The sequence below is a fragment of the Ambystoma mexicanum genome, chromosome 8 (genome assembly GCF_040938575.1).
Source record: "Ambystoma mexicanum isolate Mex_15411 chromosome 8, UKY_AmexF1_1, whole genome shotgun sequence".
Taxonomy (NCBI): Eukaryota; Metazoa; Chordata; class Amphibia; order Caudata; family Ambystomatidae; genus Ambystoma; species Ambystoma mexicanum.
In genome coordinates this window covers 1,448,300,301-1,448,316,899 of record NC_090929.1, presented here as the reverse complement: position 1 = coordinate 1,448,316,899, position 16,599 = coordinate 1,448,300,301, and the positions used below count along the sequence as shown (strand labels likewise).

Below are 16,599 nucleotides of genomic sequence, written 5' to 3'. Positions count from 1 at the left end.
AAAGTCAATTCTAGCTTCTATAGGGAGCAAGTGCAGGCTCCTTCTTGCCTCCGACACATGATCCCTTCTTTTGAGATCCAAGATAGTTCTGACTGCATTATTCTGTATAACCTGAAGCCGACCTATATCAGACTTTGATAGGCCGGCAAGCAGACTGCTACAATAATCAAGTCTGGAACCAATGATGGTCCTAGCCAATATCTTTCGGTTTGCTCTCGAAATAAAAGGGTGTGCTTGTGTCAGCAGTTTGATATAATATGAAGCTGAGGACACCAAACTGCCGACCTTTGCCTTCATGTTGAGGTTACAATCAAAAAGGACCAGAGTTTTCATTTTATTTTTGGTTTTTATGTCACAATCATCGATTTGAAACTGGGAGTACTCAGCTCCCATTATACGGGTTTTGGCCTCAGTGTCTGCGACCATCAGTTCAGTTTAACTGGTTTTCAGGGCTAGCCCATTGTTACTCATCCACTGTTGGATCAGTCCGAAGATCATATTGACGGTTTTCTCATCCTCTACATAATTACCAGAAAGGGGATAACACATTGATTTCACTAATTACGTAGATGATGCACAATCTCGTTTTCTTTTAGGAGGTCAAATAATGGAACTGTGAAAATGTCATAAAATGAGGGAGAAAGACATGCCCCTTGAGGGGCACCATGCGTAACCAGGACTAGTTCTAGTTATTCTGATGTACTGCTGACTCTGCACCATCGGTTACTAAGGAATGAGTCAACCCAACGGGCAGCTGACCCCGAAAACCCTGCCAACTCCCTCAGCCTGGAGATCAATGCCACTATTGAAATGGAAGCATTGGAAATAAAGTGTGCAAATGGAAATGTAGGGGTTTTGTATGTGGGACTAGGTTTGAAGTACATACAGATCACAAACTACTAATAGAAAAAACATAAAAAGCTTTGGACAAAGTATCAGTGAGAATACGGAGATGGATTTCCACACTACAAGAGTATGGCCTTGTGGTGACTTGTATACCGGGTGGCAAAAACTATGCAGGTTGTCTGTTTGTCCAGCATGACACCTAATGAGGAAATGCTCGAGGATTAAGAAGAACAGGAAATGGTTTTGGAAGTAATGGAGATGCCAGTTCCAGAAAGTGATTGTGCAGAAACATTGGAAAAGGACAGAAAGAAGGTTGCATTCATAAAGCAATTGACCGAGGGGAAACTGAATAAGGGTGTCCTCAAAGATAATGGCATGGAGATGCTGTGGAAAATTGCAGACAAACTGTATGTTCAGAACAAAGTATTTAAAAGAAGTGACGAGGTTGTACGCCCTGAAGGAATAATATAGAGGTGTATTGAAATAGGACATGAAGGTTACCAAGAAATAGTGAAAACAAAATGGAGGATAAGGAATGATCATTGGTGGCCTGGATGCGGCATGCAAATAGAGAGAACAGTGAGGAACGTGTGTGAGCGTGAAGAGGCCAATGGGTATGACAGACATCACTGGGAAACCTTGGGAGAAGTTGCGCATTGATGTGGTTGGCCTGATATGCAGTAAGAGTGTTCAGATGTACTGTTTAGTAGTAATATATATTTTGACCAGGTGGCCGGAAGTCCTAATGACACCACATGTGATTGCCAGAAGAGTGATTGCATTTTTGGAGGATGTATATAGTCGTGAAGGATATCCAAATGAAGTATTGACAGACAATGGGTCACAATTCAAATCATGAGAAATTGAGGAAGTATTTCAGGGAACATGACAATTAACCATCATACAAATGCCATATATCATCCTGAAACTAATGGGGTAGTGTAACGCTTCAACCGGGTGATCAAAGAATAAATAAGATGGGCATGGACGAATGGGAAGGATTGGAGGAAGGTAGTTAGGGAAACAGTGTTATCACACAGGTTTACTGATATACTGTTGACTGGATTGGTTATTCCAGTCTGCTGGAAGGACCTAAGTGGGAACTCCCACTGTTCTTGCTTGGATACATGTAGTGATGCTTGGAAGTACGTAGAAAAATCTTGATAAACTTAATTGATTTAAATATAGGTATATTTATGGTTCAATTATTTTCTTTAGTAGGCCTTTTGCAAACATGTTATAGTCCAATGCATTTCGGTCTATCTCAGACCTTCTTCAGGGACTATTATCAATGAAGAACATAATAAGAAAAGTCCAAATAAATAAATAAAATGTTCATCAATATATTCATTTAAAAATACACCAACCGTGTATTGCACATTTTACTCAAGGTTAGCAGTACTGTAACTGTTGAAAAATGTATCTGTATAAATGTTGCTTTAGAACCTTGGCCTTATTCATACATTCTCTCTTGTGGAAAACATTTCAATTTCATAATCCACTTGAGCGCTTTCACTTTAATTTGCTGGTGTATAACATCTATACTCCTTAAGTAACCATTTGTTTTGAGGTAATCTAAATAATAACAAATATTCAATGTACTCGAGTTCTGGTCTATGCATAGGTTAAGCTTCTGACTGTTAGAGTCTCACCTCCCCAAATGGGGTGTCTTACCTGTTTGAGAACAGTTCTGGAGCAGCAGGGCACCTCACTCGCGTAGACACGCGTTGCTGGTTGCTCTGACTGCTATTTATACTTACAAAATGGCGCCATTTTGGAATTGTAATTCAAGGTTAATGAAAGCACTTCAATTGCGAACTGGTGTCTGTAGTGCTATTGTGATATAGAGGTTAGAAACAATAATATTGGTCATGCAGTATGTGAAACTCATCTATTCTAAATAGTGTTATACATTTCAGTTGTGGACTAGTATCCGCAGTGATAATCTGATCTAGATGTTAATAACAATGCTGTTCGTAATGCACTTTTAAAAAACCTTTCCTGTATGTGTAATGATATGATGTCCTCAAACCTATCAAAGAACCTAAATAGAAATACATCACCTATTTATATTGCATATTAATATGGATATAGGTAAAATATCCAAGAGTTCAGGAAACATTGATTAACCTTACACTAAGGAAATATTGAATGTTACAAGCAAATTACCCGCTCATTCATTTTCGAATCAGTTATTACACAAATGTCAAAATACTTACTTCAGTGCCAATTCCAATCTGATACACATACATATGATTACTTTATATGTTCCTTGATCTACGACTTATTTACAATGAGGTAAGTTAAAGAAAACATGCATAGTTCCATTCCTCATTGAGACCGCCTGGCTGTAAAGAGTTCAGCTTCTCTATCCAGAAGGTTTCTTTTTGACTTAAGAGTCTGTTAATGTCCACATTGATTCCTTGTGTAACTTCTAACACGTCAAGAATTTGGAATTTAATTTGCGCTAAAGTCCGGCGCGAGTTAAGGGCGGTCTGCATTGCGAAGACACTGTTTCCCTGTGCTGCTTGCTACGGGTGTACTTTTTTTTTACTGCTACTTCCACGAGTGAGCGGATTCTCTACACTGCTTCTTGCTCTGTGCCAGCACTAAGTGAACTTTGAGGAGCAACACGCACAAGTTGGAAAGAGGCTGGTGAGAGGCAAGGGATTGTTTAAGCTGGTGGACGAGTGAAGAAGACTTCAACTCCCACAACCACCTGCATCCCGGCTCCCAAGCCCCTTTCTTCTAAGGAAATCGAACTGTTGGGCTCCTCCTACGGGAAGCTGCCTGCATAATCACAGGACCGGCACCCTTGCGGCGTAAAGCCCGGCGCGAGTTAAGGGCGGTCTGCATTTCGAAGACACTCGCTGTTTGCTGCTTTGCCGTACACCGTGTGCCGTGACCAAGATTCATACCCACAACTCGCCCCATTTGCACGGAGCTAGCAGATGGACGATACTGTGTGCTGTACCACCAGCAGCCAGAAAGGGTAGTGACCAGCACCTAGGTCTGCACGGGCCTCCAGAGGAAAGGAATGCCAGCGACTACAAGTCAAGGTAAACAACATCCTACTATTAACACTTTTTTTTTGGGCAACTACTGACTTTCAAGTCAACTCTACAAACAATGTCAAGGGTTGTGTTATCACCCTCCATTGAAATCTCAAAAGTAACTTTATCATATGAAAACCAACTCCAACCACACGGGGTCACCACGGACCGACAAGCCCGATTAACTCTGTCGCTAAATACAAATGAAACAACTGATTTAACTCCTGATACCCCGACTAAGCCCTCGTTCCCGGAAAACACAGCCGTGGAAGTGGAGGCTAAGGAGGATATCTTTCACATGGGGAAACAGGTGAGGAGGTACTAAATCCAACGGTTAGTCCACTACCAGCCCCGTATATCCCCCAATAAGACAGCCAATCACTGGACCAAGGAGGCTTGTCGTCTCTGGTTAATTCACCCCAAGTGGTCAGCCAGAGTGGCAGCTCAGACGCTGTCTTGGCTCCACGGGACTTATTTACCTTCGGAACAGACCCCCACCTCAAACAGAAAACATTACGTTACAACGTATCTGCTAAAAGTTGGAACCCACCTGGCCTCACCTCCAACTTAGGTCCCTACCATGACATTTTTAGCACCGGACAAAGTTCTACAATGGCACAAGGCAATGTGGGGCCACACTCAATTCAGGATTTACTACCGCCGGTTCATCAAAAAAAAAAAAAAAAAAAAAAAAAAAAAAAAAAAAAAAAGAGTTGGAGCGGGTCTCAAGGCTCGCCTAAATGTTGTAGAAAAACCATTACATCAAAGGCCTGTGCCACAATGGTCAGGGGGGGTCTTCTAGTAGGCGTCCTCATGCTGAAGCACGTCAGCAGGCACCATTTTCAAGTAAAAAACAACGCTGTCAAGCCCTTCTGTCGGACGAAGATCTTCTGTTGGACTTGGCAGCGGCACAGGTTGAGGAGCAGTCTCAAGGAACCGCGCAATTTGATGCAAAAATGATTTCAACCTTTGCAATTACAATGCCTCCATTTATGAAACTAATGGAGACTCAAACCGAGCAACTCCGTGATCAAACTACGGTACTCGCCATGATGCATTCTAAGATGATCTTCGTGGAAGGGTTCATTTCAGCACTTCAGTCCAATTTGGACAAAAACACCGACCAAATTACGCAAATTCTTAAGAGCATACTGGACCCAATTATTCTTCAGAAAGAAAAACAGAGTTGACAGGTTGAGTTGTAACTCACTGTCTCCAAGCGCTCAAACAGACCCCATACGTGCAGAGTCTCCTGTAACCTCAATTCTAACAGACTTACCACTCACAACTGCGTCAATAAGAGAGGACTCCACAGTTGTTCCAACAAAAGACGTATCAACCAACACAGACAAGTTTACGTCAACCCCACCTACCCTGGTGTCTACTTCCCTAGTAAGTAATAAGGACAAGGCTTGTAGCCTGCCTTTGCCTGTAAAGAACAAGTCCGCCAAACCTAGGGAAATGGTGACCGACCCTATAAGGTCTCAAATTAAAATCTGCAACATGTTCAGGAGCCAATCAAAAGGAATGAGGGAATCATCAAGCCCTGAGATGGTCCTCAATAAAAAGGGATCAAACACCTATTTGAAGAAACAACCATCCCTTTCTGACACACACAGCGGAGAAACAAAAACCCCAGAAATTAAACCACTCCCAGTTGTGACTAAAAAGAGGGCCTGCAGACCGATTAGGTCCAGCAAACCCACTCTTCCAAGAAATTTTCAAACTTCAGGACCAGGGGCATTACCCTACATGGGGACAGACCAAGATTCAATTAGTGAAGAGGACTCTGAATATGAAACGTCAAATAGTGGCACAGAAAGTGATTTAATGAACCTGTCAACTTACTCGGATGACAACTGCTTAAGGGTACTCGAGACAAACGACTGTCAGCAGCAGGTTACTAGTCGATCTGATTCAAGGGACTCTGGGCATCCAAGTGCCACTACAAAAACAAACATTGCGCAAAAACAAAATGTGGGTAAGGAAGACTTCAGGAGTAGAGAACTAAAGTCCCTTGTCCTGCTAGAGAAAAAGGACAAGAAAACTCCTAAATGGAAGTCGAAGCGAACCAACAAGGTGGAAACTTCTGACGAATCAACGGACGTGGGTGAAGATACCATCCCCCCAGATCGCGAAACATATTTTTTGACAATGGAACAAAGAAGATCTATGCTATTACAGAGGGCATCAGTAGAGGCGAATGAGAAACACCTTAGCAATTACCACGGTTTCACCTCCGTGGGGGACCCAAAACGATCTGTCACATGGGCAGAAACCAGCAAGCTGGTGAGAGTCGTCACAAAAAACTAAACAAGTAAAGGAGCAAGATTTAAACAACACTGCACAAACTAAGGCGTTATCCTTGACAAGAACCTTAGGATTTCCAGACAACCTTGTCATGAATAGAAACAACGTGATGAGTTTACTGCGATGTGTACCAAATTTAGACCAAGTAAACTCAAAGGATATCGACTTAATTGAGTTTCCTAGTGAATCCACTTTTGACAATGTGATCCTCCATATAGCATCACGTAACATCAAAAATGTACTTGTCAAAGAAGGGTCAAAACTGAATGCTCATAGGTTTACATTAAAGGAATCAGAAAATCATATAACAAGCTCAAGTGAAATTCCACTTCAGGGCCAGGACGAAAGCCAAAGAATACTCCCACAAGCAAAGACAGTTGCCTCAAAAAACACAGGTAACCACTCTAAAGAGGGCACAGACGAATCAAAAATTGGCATCTACAAGGGTAGTAGGTGCGTCACTTTGAAGAAAATGGCGGGACAGAAGGTCCACAGTGAAGAAGACTGGAGTTGGCTAGCTGGAACATTGGCAGGTTCACTTTAACACCAGACCAAGAGCGTCACTAACCCCTTCAGGACTAAGAAAATAGCTAGCTGGAATACTAGGAGTTTTGTACATCTATTCGGAAAAACTGAAATAAACTTAACAAAATACGACCTTATTTGCCTCCAGGAGACCTGGTTGAGGGAGACACCTGTGCTGGAGGGCTACGAGGTACACTTAAACCCGGCCACGAAGGGGGTGAAAGGTCGTCCAATGGCAGGCCTTCTAACTGCAATAAAAAGAACGAGTGGCTTAATTGTAATCACCTCAATCAACATTAATTCTGAAATTCAATTTACCTTTGCACAAATAATTACACCCCACTGGGAAACCAAGAACCAGTAGATGCTAATTTGTAACATCTATTGGAGAAGCAGTTCGGCAAACGAGCAAAGTACTAAAAACATCCTGCTAAGGGAAATCGACGAGGCCAGGTCTACTAGGATAAACCTGGCGGTACTCCTCTGCGGTGATCTCAACATGGAGTGCTTCGCCAAGAAAGGCAGCAAAATAGAAGTGTTACCAACTGGGCGGCAGAGAATATAAGAAGGGTCTAGATTTTGAAAAGGAGTTGATTGAGAGAAACATCTACATGGCCAATGGTAACTTGCAGGGTGATAAACCAGCGGCTGCAACATGGAAGAGGGGGGCTCACTCAAGCACCATCCACTACATCTTCGCCACAGAAAACCTACTAACAAAATTGACCTCCCTAAAAGTGAGACCTACAGAGATAAGTGACCACAATCTTTTGGAACTCGAATGCACAGACTGGGCCTCCGGAAATCTACCAAGGAGGTACCATCAAGAAGATCAGAATCTCCAGGTGTCTTCGGGAGGCAATCCTAAGGATCAACAAAAGAAACTTGCTGCTGGTAACATCATCCTTGCTGGCCTTGAACTCAGACTCACTTTGCTCAGGTGACAGTATACTGCATACCCAGACTTCCTACAGGCCTTTAGAGAAAAGCAGGCCTTTTCCATGAAGCCAACCTTTGTGCCGAAGTATGTCTTCAACATTCATATTGCAGAAAGAAAGAGAGATATTAACAGACTGGGTAGACGAGTGAAAAAACACAAAACGATTCAAAATTTCTTTTCTCAAAAAAGCCAAAAATACCTTTAAAAACTGGTTATTCCACCACAAACAACAAATCATTCAACAAGACGGCGAAAGAATGCTGCAGCTTGCCACCCGGAAAAATACAGCAGGCGTGTGGAAGCTAATAAACGACTTGAACACCCCTGAGGAATCAAAAACAACAAATCCAGTATCTGCACAAGTGTGGGAGGCGCACTTTAAATGCTTATACACATCCAAGGGCCGGAGCACATCAAGTCATTTGCGAAGTCAAAAGCCGCCTGGGACTTCAAATTTGACATCCAAGAAATAATCAACCTCATAGAGAAGTCAAACGTGTCGAGGGCGGCAGGCCCAGATGGTCTTACCAACGAGATTCTGAAGAAAGATCCAGTTGGCTGGGCAACATTCATGTTGAAACTATTCACCACCGTGGTAAGAAAAAAGAGTCTGCCACTATCCTGGACCCGTTCTATAGTGGTCCCCATTTTCAAGAAGGGGGATAGGTCAGATCCTTGCAATTACAGGCCTATCTTCCTTCTCGACGTGGTTGGCAAAATATTTGTGCCAATCATCCTGAGGCACCTGAATGAATGGAGCTTGATGTCCCACCACCAGGATCAGTGGTAGTCAGGTTTCCGAAAGGGGATCGGCACTGGTTTAAACATATTTATCATTAGCATACTTAAGTGCCTGGTCAACCATAAAAACATACGGTCCATTTACATTGCTTCGATCGACCTGGAACAGGCTTTCGATTCTGTGGACCGCAGAATCCTGTGGGACAAACTTAAGAAATGGGGTTGTCCCCAAACCTTGACAGAACCCATGGAAGCTCTTCACCGTGATACCACTTTAAGAGTCAGGTTGGACAGGAAGGGGCTACTGTCTAACGAAATTCCTTCAGAAAACGGGTTAAAGCAGGGTTGTCGCTTGGCCCCAGCGGTCTTCTGTCTATTTATATCAGACTTGGCTGAGGCTTTCACAAAAACGAGATGCTTTCCGCCTAAAATCACTGGCTACTCAGTGGGACGACTACTATTTGCTGATGACCTGTTACTGCTTGACCAGACGGAAATTGGGCTGCAGAGACAATTGACAGACTTGCCTCTCTACATTCACAAAAATGGCCTCAAGATAAACGTCAAAAAATCTAAAATCCTGATACTGAGTGACAGCGGCAGGGCCAGGAAGCGGAACAAATGTAGTTGGTCTCTAAACGGAGAACAAATACCAGTGGTTGCATCGATGTATCTGGGGATAACCCTAAACAACAGTTGGGGCGATGTTCCCGGCATCGTCCACTTGAGAAGTAAAGTAAACAACTTGGCATCCCAAGCGTTGCTTATTAAAGGGCGCTACTGGAATTTTTCCATGGTTCCAATTCTGGACTTTTACAAATTGAAAGTCGCACCTATACTTACTTACGCAGCAGAGGCCAACCTCTTTATGGACCCTAAAAATTGGAACCGTTTGGAAGGCCTGTTTTGGAAGAGGGTTTTGGCACTGCCGAACTCAATACCTATAGAACAGGTTCGGAGGGAATTGGGCTTAACCTCCTCATACTCTCTGATGGAATGGAAATCCTTATCCTTCCTGAGGAAATGACTTCATCCACCAGGTGTCAGCGGGTTTTCTATAATTAAGGAGGCCATGGAAGGGAATCAGGTAGATGTTCTAAAAACTTGGCATGAGTCCTGCTCTTCTATATTGTTGACTCTAGCCCTTTCGGGCAAAACACTAACTGAAACCCCAATGCGGGTGAAGCACAAACTACTGGACCTTGACTGGATTTGGACACAGCAAAAAGTGAAAGGTTACAAACTGTATGTGGACTAACCAGCGGAACACTAGAGTAGAGGTTCGGTAATATCTTCCCTTGACAGATTTCCTTCACCATCTGAGCGGCAAAATTTTTAAAGATTTCGTCTAGATCTCTATCCAACACGGGTGGTCACAGAAAGGAGAACAAAGGCCCAGGAAGAGAGAGTACTAACCTGTCGGATGTGCAACAAAAGTTTCGAGACCCTGAAACATTTTGTGCTAGTGTGTGAGCCCTTAAACTCTACAAGAGCCAAATAATTGGGGAGATTCCTTGAGGAATCGACAACGAAAACGCAGGACGAATGGTGGGCTTGCATCAGATGAGGGGCTCGGCTCTCCTTGTCGTTAGCTGTACTTCAGTTTGTGAGGTTAATCTTCACCACTGTGGAAGCTATCGAAAACACGAATGTTGGAAGAAAATAACTTCATAGACTGGGCCTTTGAGGAGGAAAAGTGTTTGCTTTTCTCCTTTTTTCTTTCCCTCTTCTCCTTTCTTCGCAAACAATTCTTCACAAACAATTCTTTGTAAATTATTCTTTGTAAATCATTTTATGTATGTATTGGTCAATGGTTGCATCTAAGGTTTAATAAAAACCAGGTGATGTGTAATAAAAAAAAAAAAAAAATTTAAAAAAAAAATGTGCGCTATTTGGTGTTTTGCTTCTTTAAAGTGTCTTGATACAGGAGATTTGATGTTGCCTGTGCGAATGTTTGACCGATGTTCATTCCACCTTACTTTGGCCTTGCGTGTTGTCTGCCCCACATAATGTTTGCCACATGGGCACTTGATACAGTATATGATATTCGTAGTGTCGCATGTTGCAAATTTCTTCCAAAAAATGTTTCGTCCTGAGTTTGGGTGAAATACAAGGTCCCCTTTCTGGCTGTCACATGGTCCAGAAAGGGGACATTGTATTTCACCCAAACTCAGGACGAAAAATGTTTTGAAGAAATTTGCAACATGCGACACTATGAATGTCATATACAGTATCAAGTGACGCGGGTGGGCAGGGATTTGTTAGTTACGAGTTGGAGAAGAATAAAGAGGACGTTAATGCAACCCACTCCGTGGTGGCTGTTCATTAAACGCTGCATAGGTGCGCGCGCTGAACCCCAGGCAGGCCATTACACTGGCGTGGAGGGCAGGCACACCAACAGTGCGCTTACTGTCCGGAGGAACACGGTGCAGTGGGGTGTCTGGAGACACGGCCACGTCGCACAGGGAATGCAACTTACAGCGGACAGCAGATACCGGGCCGCACGTGCGGCCGCAGCGCCCCGCCCACAGAGGAACGCTCGTAAGAGCAATATCACAGCCCGGGCTGCAGCAGTGACATTACTAGACACGTGGTGAGTGTGGAAAGGGAGAAAAATCAATGGTGCTCGTGCCAGGAGGCGTCCATTGACAGAATAACCGCAAGGGAAGAACCCAGCAAACCCTCACTGCCACGGTGCTTGTACCAACTGGCAGCCGTGTAGGACGACAGGACTCAGGGCAGTTGTCACCATGCTGAGCATGTCTGCCCAAGATGGAGTGCAGGCCCAGGATGGCGGCCAGGATATACAGGATCAGGGGCCAGCGGTGCCACAGTAACAGACTCCTTATAGACTCCCTGGCTGCCCAGATGCAAGGCGCTTTTGATGTCAGAGACACCAGTAACATGGGGCCAAGATGGTCTCGGTGGATGAGGGACTTTGAACTATACATGGGGATCACAGGGCCCATCGATGAAGGGAGACAAAAATACCTGCTTAAGCTGGCAGGGACCAGCCACACGTGACATTATTGATGAAATGCCTCCAACGTCTATTGACTCTTTACAAGACCTAAAGACAGCACCATCAGCATATTTCACTCCCGACACCAATGTGGATCATGAGCGTCACCTCTTCCACAGCACCAAACAAGCCAAAAGGTGAGACAATGAATGCATATGTTATGAGACTAAGAATTAAAATGAAACATTGTGACTTCGCCAACTATTCCAATACCGAGGCCCTGCAATCACAGATCATAGCGGAATGTGAGTCACAGACATTCAGGAGGAAGCAGAAAGCCCACACCTTGGATGAAATACTCACGCTGGCGAGGGCAGAGAGAGCTGTAGACTCCCAGGTTGAAAGTTTCAATGCCACAATGACCAGAGAGACTGTACATCGAGTACAATATGAGAGGAAACCAGAGAAGCCATACTGCTTCAAATGTTGTTTTGAATACCCCCACAAAGGAACATGCACCGCCGTCGGCCAGCGATACACCGCATGCGGTGAGGAAGGGTACTTCAAAGTGGTCTGTCGACTCAACAGGGACAAAGGAAGGGAGCGAGGAGAGAGAAGCAGGGACACCCCTCCCAGGTACAAGCCTAGATCTCTGCCCTCGACGTCTCAATCAACAGGGACGATGTCACACCCCCCGGTCAGACCATCAGACCCTGAACCCAAAGATTGAGAATCAGGAGACTAGAGAAACCAAAGAGAAAGAAGGGACAGAAGAAGATACGTGACCCGAGAGAATGTCCCAACGCCGCGTGCGATACCAAGTGGAACAGTCTCTGTCGGAATCTGAAGCCAGCTCATCGGGAAGTGAACATCGCAAGAAAGCGTACATACATGCTCTAGGCAATGCAGTGGCCACTGAACACAGCCCTACACTAATCATGAAATTAAATGAAAGGCCCATGGAATTTCTCATCGACACTGGGGCAACAGTGAATGTGATCAGTGAGGACGTTTTCATAGAACTGCCACTACGCCCAAAATTGGGCCCAGCTGCTGTGGAAATATACACCTATGCAGCCACCACGCCCCTTAGGTCCCTCAGACAATTCGAAGGATCCTGCTGCTATAAAAGGGCACAGAAAGAAAGTGGATGCGTACTCAGTTTTAAGACGGACGTCGAAATGGGTCTTATACATGTGCTGTACAAGATCCAGGTACCAAAATACATACACAGTGCACATGGTACAGAACCTATACCCTAAACTATTCAAAAGCACTGGTAAGCTCTGGAATAGACTCATAAAACTGCATGTCAACGAATCAGTATGCCCCGTAGCCCAACACTACAGTGGCATACCGGTAAACATCCAGAAAAAAGGTAGTGGACGAACTGCACAAGCTGTTAGAACAAGACATTATAGAGCTGGCTACGGGACCCACCACATGGGTCTCGCCCATTGTGCCGGTGCCAAAGAGACATTCCGACACGATAAGGTTGTGCGTGGCCATGAGACGACCCAACCAAGCAATCCAGTGGGAAAGGCACATGGCTCCACGCATCACCGATATGATCCATCTGTTAAACGGGGCTAAAATCTTCTCAAAACTGGCCCTGAAGAAGGGCTACCACCAGCTGGTCCTCAGCCCTGAAAGTAGGAACATCACGACCATCGTCACACATTTAGGATTGTTTCGGTATAAGAGATTGAGCTTTGGGGTCTCGTCTGCAGCTGAATTCTTTCAGGCCAAAGTTCACAACATAATCAAGCACATTCCAAACTGTCTGAACTATAGTGACGACATATTGGTATTCGGAACGGACGTAGGGAAGCACGAAGGAACACTGGCTAAAGTATGTTCGGCCCTGGAGACTGCCAACCTAACCCTCAACCAAGAGAAATGCGAATTCCAGAAGAACACCCTATGCTTGTTCAGACATGTGTTCTCTGAAAATGGGAGGACGCCTGATCCAGATAAAGTAGCAGCGCTCAACGAGACACTGCCACCAATCAATGTCTCACAACTCAGGTCCTTCTTGGGACTTGCGAGCTACTGTACTAGATAAGACTTTGCCACCATTAGTGAACCCATCAGAGCTCTCACAAAACAAAACGCAGCTAACAGCTGGTCAGAAGGGTGCCAGCAGGTTTTTGAAACCATTCGCGAAAGCGTAGCAAGAGCACTATGACGCAGCACAAAAGACCGAGCTCACGGTGGATGCCAGTCCAGTTGGGCTAGGCGCCATTCTAGCTCAGATCGATGAAAGGGACCCGACACAAAAACACATTGTCACCTACGCCAGCAGGAGTCTCTCCACCACCGAACAGGCCTACTTGCAAGAGGAGACAGAAAGTCTTGCGGTGGTGTGGGCGTGTGAACACTTTCACCTTTTCCTGTACGGCAAGCCATTCCAGGTTGTGACCGATCATCGGGCACTCCTATTCCTATACGGTAACCCACAAGCTAAAATGCCACCACGCATCGCAAGATGGGGGCTAAGGCTGCAGGACTATGTTTCAAAATCAGACACAGACCAGGAAAACAGGAAAACCCAGCAGATTGCTTCTCACGACATCCCCGGGAAAAATGCACTCCAGATCCATCAGTGGCTGACCGATACCTGTGATACTTGATGCAACAAGCCATACCCGAGGGCATTGAACCACCTGCTGCCTTCTCACTCCCAATCGGTTTCCCGAGCCTTTGAAAATGTCTGAACTCCTCGGGGGCATATGGGAGGCAGTAGCCGCTGACTTCTTTGGGACTATCGAAGGGTGGAGAGATATTCTAGCCGTTATGGACGAATACTCGAGGCTCAAGTCATCTTATCCACGGCCGCCCACCATGTCATTCCGGTGTTAGATCGCATGTTCACGGCTTATGGAGTCCTTCGAAAAGTGAAGACGGAAAATGGACCTCCTTTCAATGGGCATAGCTTTGCCAAATTGAGCAAATACATGGGATTCCATCACCACAAGGTCACTGCTATGGCCCCAGTCCAATGTTATGATTGAGCGGTTCATGACAAATCTCAAAAGGGCCCTACAATTAGCGCGACTCACAAGGCAACCCTATGAACAGGTACTATCACAGCACCACTGGAAAAACCCCAGCAGAGCTCATGTTCAGGAGAGACATAAGGACCCGGCTACCCCAGGCGAGTCGCCCAGAGGAGCGAGCCTCAATCGACACTGAAGTAAGGGAGCAAGATCAGGCCGCAAAAGAACACATGAAATAGTATGCCAATGAAAGACAGGGAGCTTGTGAACCCTATCTGGAAGTAGGAGACATGGTTGCTGTAAAGCAAAACCAGACCCACAAGCACACAGCGGTCTTCCATGAGGAACCTCTCGTCATAACGGACAAGAAAAGCTCGATTATCACAGCCCAGGCAGATCGAGGCCCGACCATGCGCAACCCACCACACTTCAAAAGGATGCCTCTTTCGAGCTCCAGGAGTCTCAGTGGAAGAGTTGAGATACCCAGTGACTATGCCTCTGATAATCCGTATCAAGGAGACCGTGAGAACTCTGAAGTGTCAGACCAGGAGGACTTCGGCGGAAGACCTGACTCAAGTGAAAACTCCACACAATGCAGCTCTCGACCTCAGCGAGCTAGGAATAAGTCTTGCCGCCTCACAGAAGAAATGGCTTAGAGAACAGTGTTCCTGGGCCGTGTTACCCCTGTTGGGTGACTGTTTAAATTGGGGGAAGGGGATGTCATGTTGACGTTCTAGTTGCAGGCAAGCGGGATGGGAAGTGACGCTGGTGGGCGGGATTTGTTAGTTACGAGTTGGAGAAGAATCAAGGAGGAAAGTTAAATTGAAGCGGAGGTAGAATAAGGAGGTAAAGGTTTTATTAAGTAAAGCTAACACAGGCAGCAGGCACTGCTTGAAAGGAAAAGCCAGTTGACCAACTGATCTCGACACCCATGTGACTTCTGGAACCACGGTCAGACATAAACAGCGCACGCAATAAAGAATGCAGTAACATCAAAATACAAGAACATAATCCATCATCCAAGAATGCATAACCATAAAAGAACATAGAAACCACTTCTAAACCTAACAAGTACGTTAATGCAACCAGCTCTGTGTCGGCTGTGGATTAAGCGCTTCTTATGTGTGCGCGCCGAACCCCCAGACAGGCCATTACAATCGGGGTGTTTCTGTGTCTGCAGCCATCAGACCTAGAACAGACACTGTGCCTGCAGTTATTATCCACAGAAGGGTTATTAGATCCAGGGAAAGTACCGGATCTGCAGCCATCAGCCTTGGGGAATCATTACTTTCAGATTAGGCACTGGAACTGGAGACAGTACACGTCTGCAATCATTTGTCTGCTCAGGAATTATTATATATGTAGCCATTACACCAGAGTAGGGTCTGTGTAGAAGCTGCACAGCAGTTACTGGGTATGTGAGAATTCCAGAGACTGAAAGGTACCGTAAATAAGCCTCTGAGCAGCTACTGTGTCTGCGACACCAACAACAACAGGCTGCCCTGTGTAATTTCAAAACCAGATGTTTAGAAAGTCACTTACTTGCAATGTTTAATTTCAACACGTGATAGGTAGAATACAACTAATTACAGCTTTAACGTGCATTTCCAGAGGTTGCAAAAGGGCTACTCTTACGAATATAACAACAAAGGGGTAAGAAAGTCTAAGTTAATGTATGCTAAAAGAAATGCATATAAAATTCACTACAAGAGCTGGATCGCATACACTCACCTGGTGCTACCTGGAATCAGGACATGAGCGTTTCCTAAAGGGAAGCCTTACATTGCTTACATTATGAATCGCCCATTAAAGTCCCTATGAGACCCGATACCATCTTGTGTATTTTTTTAAGTTTGACCGACACTTTCTGAAATGCCTTTACAACGTCATGACGTTTCCACGTATTTCTGTTAAGTCGTCGTGACGTTCACGTAGGACGTCTACGTGCTTAGGAAGAGAATCACGGAGGAAAGAAGGAGCGCTTTGTGCCGTTCTGGGCATTTAGTTTTTTTTTAATATATTTTGTATTATTAATGCGCTTATACTTCTCGGTGTTTCAAAGCGCCAGGTATATTTAGATGTTGGTGGGTTTGTGTTTCCTATTTTGATTATGGTTACAGCAACAGCGGATTCTTTGCTGGTAAGTGTTATCCCCCGCCCCGAAACAGAAGGGATTTATGGCTGTGCTGTGCACGCCGAGGGAACTTCAGGTCCGATAACTCG

At 44.9% G+C, this 16,599-nt stretch overlaps 1 protein-coding gene across 2 annotated transcripts in view; it reads right to left on the bottom strand.

Moving 5' to 3' along the window:
- ARMH3 (armadillo like helical domain containing 3) overlaps nucleotides 1-16,245 on the bottom strand; it is a 1,518,639-nt gene extending 1,502,394 nt beyond the window's left edge. Inside the window, exon 1 of one of the 2 annotated variants that reach the window (XM_069611618.1) lies at nucleotides 16,108-16,245. The gene's annotated coding sequence lies outside the window, so the exon portion shown is untranslated. The remainder of the gene's footprint in view (nucleotides 1-16,107) is intronic. The other variant, XM_069611619.1, reaches the window with a different exon arrangement.
- Nucleotides 16,246-16,599: the final 354 nt, after the last annotated feature.